Raw genomic sequence first — 12,525 nt, 5'->3', positions numbered from 1 at the left:
AATAAACTGAAATTTTCTAGTTTGAATAATTAACAAACTAACAAGTTATTTTAGTGAAATTAGTCTTTTTTGCAATGAGAAAAACTGGGGCTATGAAACTGGTACTGAATTTGGGAAAGAAGTAAAGTTTAAAGTTTGAAGATTCTGAAACATGATACTTGTTAATACAAATAACTTTTGAAATATGAAGGCTTTTAAAAAACGTAAAACATTAAATGAAAAGAGGAGAATGAGGGCTTTCAAATCAGCTACATCAATTTAGAAACAAACAAGTCTTACTCATTGAAAATTTTACTTCAAGAATGATTGTATGTGTGGTAATTCATGAACATTCCCTTAAAAATATTTCTAGGTGAACTAATCGCAAGAGTATACTCAATAACTTACATAGTAAATAAAAAGTTGTGAGAATTCTTTCTTAAATAAGAATTGGATATTTTGAGAAACTATTGAATATGTGACACAGTTTGTGTTGGCAACATAGTTCTGTAGAGTCATGACAACATGGAAACCACAGAAACTAAGTGCAAACGAATTACGTAAACAATATACGCTGTCTCCCTCCTCGCTCATGTTCTGACATCCAATAAGAAGAAACATTTTTAAGAACAACTACAATAATCTACCGAGCAAATGTCAAAAGATCATTAACTTAGTAATATTGATAGCAGAAAGTAACATAAAATAATTGCAGTAATATATTATAACATTACCAAATCACAAAATAGCCGGAACACTAATAGTTCCATTTTAGAGCTAACATGTTCATTCAGTGTAAGTAATGTAGACGCTGCTGTAGAGAAATCCTGGTTAGCTGCTGATGACATGTGATGAGGCTATATTTCGCCCAACAGGTTGCTACATATGGAACAGTGTGCTGTTAAGTATATATGTATTCTGTACAATATTCTGTATATAATGACCATAATCCCAGCATAGTATACATTATCATTCAGTTGCTTTTCCCCTTACTCTCCACAAAGTAAAATAAATCTATAAGTTGGTGAAACTTCAGCAAACATGAGTATCTGAAAAAGGAGGAGAACTGTGTTTGCTCAGGCAGAAACCACCTCAAAGGTGTTATTGACATCGATTATCATCAGCATGGCTGGTCTCTCCACATATCCCAGCCATCTTCCTTCTGTCAGAGAGGACACCAGTGTTCCTGTCATACTGTAAACTATACACACTTTTCTCATTCCTCTCTCATTCTGTTATCTTCCCCCTTCCTCATCTTCTAATCTTACACCATTGTTTATCAGTCTTCTTCTGCCAGTCAGCTTCATTTCTCATTGTTCCTTCTGCACTGCTATCACACATTTGTCAGATCATTCCTCATATTCATCAAGAATTTAATGTAAATCTTGCTTTATGCAATGTGAATAAGACTGATGCTTCTTGCATTCTATATGTAGCAAGGTGTTATCATTAAACTGATGGTGATAAGAATGCTGCTTGCAAGCTGTATACATTGCAGGACACTGAAACATTGTAGGTATGTTCATTAATCGGTGCACTAGTGGAGTATGCTGACAAAATAATACTTCTGTTTTCTGCAACCAGAAGAAAGTATGGTGCTGTAAGCAGTCAGAATGTGAAATATTTCCTGTTTTGATGTCAGGATCCTGTTTGTCGCTTGGCGACGTAAGTTTGTTTGTTTTGAGAAGTGACTGTTTGTGTGAAGCTTTAAGAAGGTTGAACTTTTCTGTATGAAACACAATGGCTATTGAGAAGAAAATTCATGTACTGCAGAACGGCAGCATTAGCAGTGCTGCATTGTGGGAATATTGCCTACAGAAACAGCTGTGAAGAGCCCCCGTGTCAATGAATGGGCTAAAGAATATGATCAAGAAATCTGAAGGAACAGGTGAATTCAGTGGTGCAGCAGGGAGAGGAAAGCAGTTGTTAATGAGGTTGCAGTGCCCATAGCCGACCGTGCCGCACATGCCTCAAATTCTGTAGGCAGTGCTCGAGCTGTGTCACATAAATTCTCTTCCCTGGCCAACAATTGAAAATATTTTGCAGCACATTTCATACCAGTATCCTTATAAGATTCAGAATGTGCACAGAGTGAAGCAACAAGAAAGGCTACAACACCTTGACTATGCCATTTGTTTTTTGGCACGCTTTGAAATGGATGACATGTGGCCAGGGAGTATTCTTTGGACGAACAAGGTACGTTTTACTCAGCACGGGGCTGTGGATAGACCGAGTTGTCACATCTAGGGATCTACTCTTATGTGACTGTGTAGTGTGATTCCACAAGGTCCTTCATTCTCGATCTATTTTTCTCTAAAGAGATAATGCCTTGCGGGCCTGTTACGTGTGCAGTGACACTACACATTATAAGGACCTACATGTGCAACACTTGATTCCACCTTTGCAAGAATATAAGAAGTGAAGGCAGGAGAGGATCAAGTAGGTAAAAAGACGAGGGCTGGTAGAAATCCTTGGGTAACAGAAGAAATATTGAATTTAATTGATGAAAGGAGAAAATATAAAAATGCAGTAAATGAAGCAGGCAAAAAGGAATACAAACGTCTCAAAAATGAGATCGACAGGAAGTGCAAAATGGCTAAGCAGGGATGGCTAGAGGACAAATGTAAGGATGTGGAGGCTTATCTCACTAGGGGTAAGATAGATACTGCCTACAGGAAAATTAAAGAGACCTTTGGAGATAAGAGAACGACTTGTATGAATATCAAGAGCTCAGATGGAAACCCAGTTCTAAGCAAAGAAGGGAAAGCAGAAAGGTGCAGGGAGTATATAGAGGGTCTATACAAGGGCGATGTGCTTGAGGACAATATTATGGAAATGGAAGAGGATGTAGATGAAGATGAAATGGGAGATACGATACTGCGTGAAGAGTTTGACAGAGCACTGAAAGACCTGAGTCGAAACAAGGTCCCCGGAGTAGACAACATTCCATTGGAACTACTGACGGCCTTGGGAGAGCCAGTCCTGACAAAACTCTACCATCTGGTGAGCAAGATGTATGAAACAGGCGAAATACCCTCAGACTTCAAGAAGAATATAATAATTCCAATCCCAAAGAAAGCAGGTGTTGACAGATGTGAAAATTACCGAACTATCAGTTTAATAAGTCACAGCTGCAGAATACTAACACGAATTCTTTACAGATGAATGGAAAAACTAGTAGAAGCCAACCTTGGGGAAGATCAGTTTGGATTCCGTAGAAACACTGAAACACGTGAGGCAATACTGACCTTACGACTTATCTTAGAAGAAAGATTAAGGAAAGGCAAACCTACATTTTTAGCATTTGTAGACTTTGAGAAAGCTTTTGACAATGTTGACTGGAATACTCTCTTTCAAATTCTGAGGGTGGCAGGGGTAAAATACAGGGAGCGAAAGGCTATTTACAATTTGTACAGAAACCAGATGGCAGTTATAAGAGTTGAGGGACATGAAAGGGAAGCAGTGGTTGGGAAGGGAGTAAGACAGGGTTGTAGCATCTCCCCGATGTTGTTCAATCTGTATATTGAGCAAGCAGTAAAGGAAACAAAAGAAAAATTCGGAGTGGGTATTAAAATTCATGGAGAAGAAATGAAAACTTTGAGGTTCGCCGATGACATTGTAATTCTGTCAGAGACAGCAATGGACTTGGAAGAGCAGTTGAATGGAATGGACAGTGTCTTGAAAGGAGGATACAAGATGAACATCAACAAAAGCAAAACGACGATAATGGAATGTAGTCGAATTAAGTTGGGTGATGCTGAGGGAATTAAATTAGGAAAAGAGACACTTAAAATAGTAAAGGAATTTCGCTATTTGGGGAGCAAAATAACTGATGATGGTCGAAGTAGAGAGGATATAAAATGTAGACTGGCAATGGCAAGGAAAGGATTTCTGGAGAAGAGAAATTTGTTAACATCGAGTATAGATTTAAGTGTCAGGAAATCATTTCTGAAAGTATTTGTATGGAGTGTAGCCATGTATGGAAGTGAAACATGGACGATAAATAGTTTGGACAAGAAGAGAATAGAAGCATTCGAAATGTGGTGCTACAGAAGAATGCTGAAGATAAGATGGGTAGATCACATAATTAATGAGGAAGTATTGAAAACAGGATTGGGGAGAAGAGAAGTTTGTGGCACAACTTGACCAGAAGACGGGATCGGTTGGTAGGACATGTTCTGAGGCATCAGGGCATCACCAATTTAGTATTGGAGGGCAGCGTGGAGGGTAAAAATCGTAGAGGGAGACCAAGAGATGAATACACTAAGCAGATTCAGAAGGATGTACTGGGAGATGAAGAAGCTTGCACAGGATAGAGTAGCATGGAGAGCTGCATCAGGACTGAAGACCACAACAACAACAACAACAACAACAACAACAAGTGTGGCCACATCTTCATGCAAGATGGGTGACACATGATGTTGCTCTGCAGGTGAGAGATTTGATTTGGAGACCTTCAGTAACAACTGCATCATCTCTGGGCTGTTTCAAGATGTGTAGCTTCCCAGATCTAAATCTGTGTGACTTCTGGTTGTGGGGATATCTGGAAGATTGTGTCTGTCAGGGATATATCTCGACTCTTCCCGATTTGAAGGACAGCATACAATGACATATCAGTCTGATTCCATTGGATATGCTGTGGGCAGCTGTAGACTGTGCCATGTTAACGGATGCAGCATGTTACAGAGTTGAGAGCCCATATTAAACACATGTTGTAACATGTGACCATATCCTAATAAATGTACCACTTCATTTATCCTGTAATTGATTGTTACTTTCCTTTTCTGTACCCACACCACATTCTGACTGCTTACTGCACCATATTTTCTACATCTACATCCACATCCATACTCTGCAAGCCACCTGACGGTGTGTGGCGGAGGGTACCTTGAGTACCTCTATCGGTTCTCCCTTCTATTCCAGTCTCGTATTGTTCGTGGAAAGAAGGATTGTCGGTATGCCACTGTGTGGGCTCTAATCTCTCTAATTGTATCCTCAAGGTCTCTTCGCGAGATATACGTAGGAGGGAGCAATATACTGCTAGACTCCTCGGTGAAGGTATGTTCTCGAGACTTCAACAAAAGCCCGAACCGAGCTACTGAGAGTCTCTCCTGCAGAGTCTTCCACTGGAGTTTATCTGTCATCTTCGTAACGCTTTCGCGATTACTAAATGATCCTGTAACGAAGCGCGCTGCTCTCCGTTTGATCTCTATCTCTTCTATCAATCCTATCTGGTACGGATCCCACACTGCTGAGCAGTATTCAAGCAGTGGGCGAACAAGCGTACTGTAACCTACTTCCTTAGTTTTCGGATTGCATTTCCTTAGGATTCTTCCAATGAATCTGTCTGGCATCTGGTTTACCGACGATCAACTTTATATGATCATTCCATTTTAAATCACTCCTAATGTGTACTCCCAGACAATTTATGGAATTAACTGCTTCCAGTCGCTGACCTGATATATTGTAGCTAAATGATAAAGGATCTTTCTTTCTGTGTATTCGCAGCACATTACACTTGTCTATATTGAGATTCAGTTGCCATTCCCTGCACCATGCATCAATTCGCTGCAGATCCTCCTGCATTTCAGTACAATTTTCCATTGTTACAACCTCTCGATATACCACAGCGTCATCCGCAAAAAGCCTCAGTGAATCTCATCCACAAGGTCATTTATGTATATTGTGAATAGCAACGGTACTACAACACTCACCTGCGGCACACCTGAAATCACTCTTACTTCGGAAGACTTCTCTCCATTGACAATGACATGCTGCATTCTGTTATCTAGGAACTCTTCAATCCAATCACGCAATTGGTCTGATAGTCCATGTGCTCTTACTTTGTTCATTAAACGACTGTGGGGAACTGTATCGAACGCCTTGCGGAAGTCAAGAAACACGCCATCTACCTGGGGACCCGTGTCTATGGTCCTCTGAGTCTCGTGGACGAATAGCGCGAGCTGGGTTTCACACGATTGTCTTTTTCGGAACCCATGCTGATTCCTACAGAGTAGATTTCTAGTCTCCAGAATAGTCATTATACTCGAACATAATACGTATTCCAAAATTCTAAAACTGATAGACGTTAGAGATATAGGTCTATAGTTCTGTACATCTGTTCAACGTCCCTTCTTGAAAGCGGGGATGACCTGTGCCCTTTTCCAATCCTTTGGAACGCTACGCTCTTCTAGGGACCTACAGTACACCGCTGCAAGAAGGCGGCCAAGTTCCTCCACGTACTCTGTGTAAAATCAAACTGGTATCCCATCAGGTCCAGCGGCCTTTCGTCTCTTGAGTGATTTTAATTGTTTCTCTATCCCTCTGTCATCTATTTCGATATCTACAATTTTGTCATCTGTGCAACAATCTAGAGAAGGAACTACAAGGCAGTCTTTCTCTGTGAAACAGCTTTGTTTGTGTGTGTAGCGGTTGTTGTGGTCTTCAGTCCAAAGACTGGTTGGATGCAGCTTCGCACACTTGTCTGTCCTGTAAAAGAGTCCTCATCTCTACATAACTACTGCAACCCACAACCACTTGACCTATGCTTACTGTAATTGCCTCCTGGTCTCCCGCAACAATTTTTGCTGCCCCCCCTCCCCCGCCCACACACACTAACAAACTTTCCTCTATTTATTTATGTTTCTGCATGTGTCTGCCCTGTTAACAACCCCTTTTGATCAGATTGTACCATAAACTTCATATTTCCTTGAAACTTCCTGGCAGATTAAAACTGTGCCGGACCGAGACTTGAACTCGGGAGCTTTGCCTTTCGCGGGCAAGTGCTCTACCAACTGAGCTACCCAAGCACGACTCACGCCCCATCCTCACACCTTTACTTTTGCCAGTATCTGGTCTTCTACCTTCCAAACTTTACAGAAGCTCTCCTGCGAACCCTGCAGAGGTCCCGAGTTTGAGTCTCGGTCCGGCACACAGTTTTAATCTGCCAGGAAGTTTCATATCAGCCCACACTCTGCTGCAGAGTGAAAATCTCATTCTGTATTCGTATTTCCTTAATTTGATTTAGTACCTCTTCATTAGTTACTCAATGTACCATATGTAAGTAGATTCCTTGAGAAAAATTTATTTTTTAACTTACTATGATTAATCAAAATACAAACTTTTATTGACATATGGTATCTGCTTAAAAAGTTAACATTACACCTAATCAAAATCACAGACCTTCACGGACATAAGGTACCTGGCTAAAAAGTTAACATTACACTTATTCTAAACTTATGTGATTTATTGATTGTCCTCATTTTGATAATCCAAGGAGACATAAAATAAACAGAAAGAATTGATTTATATTGATTTTTATTTCAACTTGACTTCAGTATAGTAGTCAAGCCATAGTGACAGTAAATTATGGGGAGTTTACATCATGAGTTTTGGTGAAGCTCAGTCTCCATCATCAAATTTTGAAAACAAATATCATTTGTATACAGGGTGTTACAAAAAGGTACAGCCAAACTTTCAGGAAACATTCCTCACACACAAAGAAAGAAAATATGTTATGTGGACATGTGTTCGGAAATGTTTACTTTCCATGTTAGAGCTCATTTTATTACTTCTCTTCAAATCACATTAATCATGGAATGGAAACACACAACAACAGAACGTACCAGCCTCACTTCAAACACTTTGTTACAGGAAATGTTCAAAATGTCCTCCGTTAGCGAGGATACGTGCATCCACCCTCCGTCGCATGGAATCCCTGATGCGCTGATGCAGGCCTGGGAAATGGTGTATTGTATCACAGCCATCCACAGTACGAGCATGAAGAGTCTCTACATTTGGTACCGGGGTTGCGTAGACAAGAGCTTTCAAATGCCCCCATAAATGAAAGTCAAGAGGGTTGAGGTCAGGAGAGCGTGGAGGCCACGGAATTGGTCCACCTCTACCAATCCATCGGTCACTGAATCTGTTGTTGAGAAGCGTGCGAACACTTCGACTGAAATCAAATGTGAAGGAGCTCCATCGTGCATGAACCACATGTTGTGTTGTACTTGTAAAGGCACATGTTATAGCAGCACAGGTAGAGTATCCCGTATGAAATCATGGCGGTGAATCGAGGAACTACAGTACATACTGACAAAACTAAAACGAGCTCTAACATGGAAATTAAGCGTTTCCGGACACATGTCCACATAACATCTTTTCTTTATTTGTGTGTGAGGAATGTTTCCTGAAAGTTTGGCCGTACCTTTTTGTAACACCCTGTATACTATATTTTGTCATATTTATATTTTATGTAAAGTGAAGTTGCTACTCACCATATAGCGGAGGTGCTGAGTCGCAGATAGGCACAACAAAAAGACTGTCACATATAAGCTTTCGGCCAACATGGCTTTTGTCAAAAATACACACACACACACACACACACACACACACACACACACACACACACACACACACACGAATGAAACTGCAGTCTCTGGCAGCAACAGCAGTGCGTGATAGGATTGGCAAGTGGGAGGGGGTAAGGTGGTGACTGGGGCAGGGAGGGTGAAGGAAAGTGGGGTAGGTATGGGGGACAGTGAAGTGCTGAAAGCAGGGAAGATGTTGAGGGGGGGGGGAGGAGAAAGGATGAGAGATCTAAAAAGACAGGGTGCGTTGGTGGAATGAAGGCTGTGTAGTGCTGGAATGAGAACAGGGAAGGGGCTGAATGGGTGAGGACATGACTAAGGCTGGTATTACACTATCAAATTTCTTTGTCAAATATCTTTGTCCAATATTTTAGTCAAAGATATTTGATGGTGTAATAGGGAACTTTGTCAAATGTCGTCCAATATTTGATCAAATCTAGGGCCTCGCTGTAGATTTGATCAGTCGCTTCTCTTCTGTTCACTGCGATGTGACATTTTACCACATGGAGCACTAGCATCGCTGCAGCATTCTGTCGTCTGTAGTGTTTTTATAAACGTTGCTGTTAAATACAATTTATGTGTGTCGACAACTACAAAATTAATAGAGATGTCTGAAGCTGATGAGGCACTTTACAGCGTGAGGCCCGCTGAATACAAAAATAGATCAAGAAGATTGGAAACCTGACCTGACCTGACCTAACCTAACATAATCCTCTTCTATAGCAAGGAATCGGAATGTTACAGTGAGCCTGTCTTCTGAAGATGTAGCAGTTCTTAAGTGAATATTGTGCTTTGTGATATGAGGATACACTTCATTGAGCACATACAGAAAAGTATGCTCATCCATAAGTAATTGATGTACGACTTGACGTCCTCCACTAAAAGCTCACGTAACAAGTTTTGTTGAATGCTTTTATCGTGTCGTCGTAAAACCCACGGCTTCACCCAGGTGTATGTCCTTTTTTTCCCCCACTTCTCTTCCGCATATGCACACAGTGCAATTGTGGTACATGCAACAGCTGCGGTTAATAACAAGTTGTTCTTGTCAGCCATCTTGAACTTTGACGAAAAATATGGTGACAGTGTAATACCCTTTCTAGCACTACGTCAGAGGTCTTTGTCAAATATATTTGACGGAATATTTGATCACATCTTTGACAAAGAAATTTGATAGTGTAATACCGGCCTAACGAAGGTTGAGGCCAGGTGGATTACTGGAATGTAGGATATATTGCAAAGAGAGCTCCTATCTGCTTAATTCAGAAAAGCTGATGTTGGTGGGAAGGATCCATATGGCACGGACTGTGAAGCAGTCATTGAAATGAAGGATGTCATGTTTGACAGTGTGATCAGCAACAGGTTGGTCCACTTGTTTTTGGCCACTGTTTGTCAGCGGTCATTCGTGTGGACAGACAGCTTGTTGGTTGTCATGCCCACATAGAATGCAACACAGTGGTTGCAACTTAGCTTTTAGACCACATGACTGTTTTGACAGGTAGGCCTGCCTTTGATGGGGTAGGTGATGTTTGCGACTGGACTGGAGTATGTGGTGGTAGGATATTTTATAGGACAGGTCTTGCATCTAGGTCTATTACAGGGATATGAGCCATGAGGTAAGGGGATGGGAGCAGGGGTTGTGTAGGAATGGACAAGTGTATTGTGTAGTTTCAGTAGACGGCGGAATACTACTGTGGGAGGGGTGGGAAGGATAGTGGCAGGACATTTCTCATTTCAGGGCAGAGCAAGAGATAGTCGAAACCCTGGTGGAGAATGTACTTCAGTTGCTCCAGCCTTTGGTGGTGCTGAGTTACAAGGGGAATTTTCCTCTGTAGCCGGATCGTTGAGACCATCAGTATATTTCGAGAGGGACCGCTCGTCACTGCAGATGCGACAACAACTGGTGGCCAGGCTGTATCGAAGGGATTTCTCGGTATGGAACAGGTGGCAGCTGTCGAAGTGGAGGTTTTTCTTTTCCCTGAAATTTAATTTTCTTCCTAAATTTCTCCTTGGTTTCCTTTACTGTTGGTCAGGATACAGATTGAATAACATTGGGAATAGGTTGAGACGCTATTTGCGTGTACGGTGATGGCGCACGATAGTGACCCAGATGGGTTTCATAGGATTTGCATCAGGCGAATTTGATCACTGAGACTTCGTCTGTTCACTATAATACTTCTCAAACCACGGTAGGACAGTTCTTGCAATTATATTGCTGAAAGATGACATTGCCACCGAGGATGACATAAACCACGAAGGGATGCATGTGGTTTGCAGCTGTCAGCATGTCTTCAATTGCTACCGCAGGTTCCATGGAAGTGCAGGAGAATGTTTTCCATAGCACAATACTCCTCCTATCAGCCTGCATCCATGGCACACTGCATGTGTCAATCCGCCATTCACCTCAGTGACGGCATCTGTGGAGACGATTATCAACCAGGTGTAGCAAAACTGTGATTCACCCGAAGAGCCGACACGTTTCCATTGATTGACAGTCGAATCCTGATGCTCCCGTGCCCACTGCAATCATAATTGAAGATGTCGTTGGATCAACATGTGAACATGTAGAGGTGGTCTGCTGTGGAGTTTCATTTTCAACAATGTATGATGAACCTTGTGCCCTGAAACACTTGTGTGTGCACCAGCAATGCACTATCTCAGCAGAGATGCCACAGATCACCACCCATCCTACTTTACAGAGCAAACAAGCCTCCGAACCCTGCGAAGAGTGGCGGACGATTAACCGTTTAGCATCTAGTAGTAGTTTCACTGTCCTACCTCTTTCTGTAGATGCTCACGACAGTAGCACATGAACATTCGACCACCTTTGCCTTTTTTGAGATACTCGTTCACTGGCTCCGGGTAATAATAAGCTGCCCTTTGTCAAAACCGCTTATCTCAATGGATTTCCCCATTTTCCGCCCATATCTTAACTAGGGTGATCCCCCACCCATGTCTAGTTCACTTACATACGAGGGTGAGTCAAATGAAAACCTTACATATTTTTTAAAATATTATTTATTGTGCAGAAGTGGTACAAAGCTGTATCACTTTTCAATATAATCTCCCCCACATGCAATGCAAGTCCTCCAGCGCTTACAAAGTGCATAAATTCCTTTAGAAAAAAATTTTTTTGGTAGTCCATGCAACCCCTTGTGCACCGCGTGGCGTACCTCTTCATCAGAACGGAACTTCTTTCCTCCCATTGTGTCTTTTAGTGATCCAAACATATGGAAATCACTTGGTGATGAGGAATGGCGCCATTTCTTGCTCGCTCTCTTTGTTTCCGGTCAGTGTAAGTGAACCCAGGTTTCGTCCCTAGTAACGATTCTTGCAAGGAAGGTATCACCTTCTCGTTCAAAGCGCCGAAGTAGTTCTTCACAAGCATCAACACGTCGTTCTCTCATTTCAGGAGTCACCTGCCGTGGCACTCATCTTGCAGACACTTTGTGAAACTGGAGCACATCGTGCACAGTGTGGCGTGCTGACCCATGACTATTCTGTAAACATGCTGCAATGTCATTCAGTGTCACTCGGCGGTTTTCCTTCACTATGGCTTCAACTACTGCAATGTTCTGTGGAGTCACAACTCGTTGTGGCTGACCTGGACGAGGAGCATCTTCCACTGAAGTCACACCATTTGCGAACTTCCTACTCTGTTCGTAGACTTGCTGCTGTGACAAACGTGCATCACCGTACTGAACCTTCATTTGTCGATGAATTTCAACAGGTTTCACGCCTTCACTACGCAAAAACCCTGGTGCAAGCCGCAAGTGGGGCGGTCATCTTTCGACTGATACTGCAAAGGTATGTGTGCATCTGCACTATGCTGCCACCTACAGGCCATTCTGCACGCTGTTTGTAGCACGCTTACCAACGGCGCGAAATTTTGATTTGTTATTACAAATTTAAGATTTTCATTTGACTCGCCCTCTTATTTTTGTTACCGCACTGCGTGCTGTCACCACCACCATATGGCCATCCAACATTGCAGTGGGTAGTGGCTTACCAGTGTATACTGCCCTTGTACTATACATATTGTAATGTTGACTTGCTAAGAGTGTCTAGTTAAATGTAAGAGAGGGTGTTGAGATCCCTACCTTGCACATAAAATAAATGTATTAATAAACAAGTAACAATATATTTAAAAACAAAGATGATGTGACTTACAATATGAAAG

The 12,525-nt window shown here is 41.9% G+C and overlaps 1 protein-coding gene across 12 annotated transcripts in view; it reads left to right on the top strand.

The window, feature by feature from the left end:
• LOC126426899 (zinc finger protein 664-like) overlaps window positions 1-12,525 on the top strand; it is a 290,556-nt gene that overhangs the window by 245,104 nt on the left and 32,927 nt on the right. The window lies entirely within an intron of this gene.

The sequence above is a fragment of the Schistocerca serialis genome, chromosome 11 (assembly GCF_023864345.2).
Source record: "Schistocerca serialis cubense isolate TAMUIC-IGC-003099 chromosome 11, iqSchSeri2.2, whole genome shotgun sequence".
In the NCBI taxonomy this organism is placed as follows: domain Eukaryota; kingdom Metazoa; phylum Arthropoda; class Insecta; order Orthoptera; family Acrididae; genus Schistocerca; species Schistocerca serialis.
Note: the sequence above shows the minus strand (reverse complement) of the source record. Positions and strands in the feature narration are given on the sequence as shown.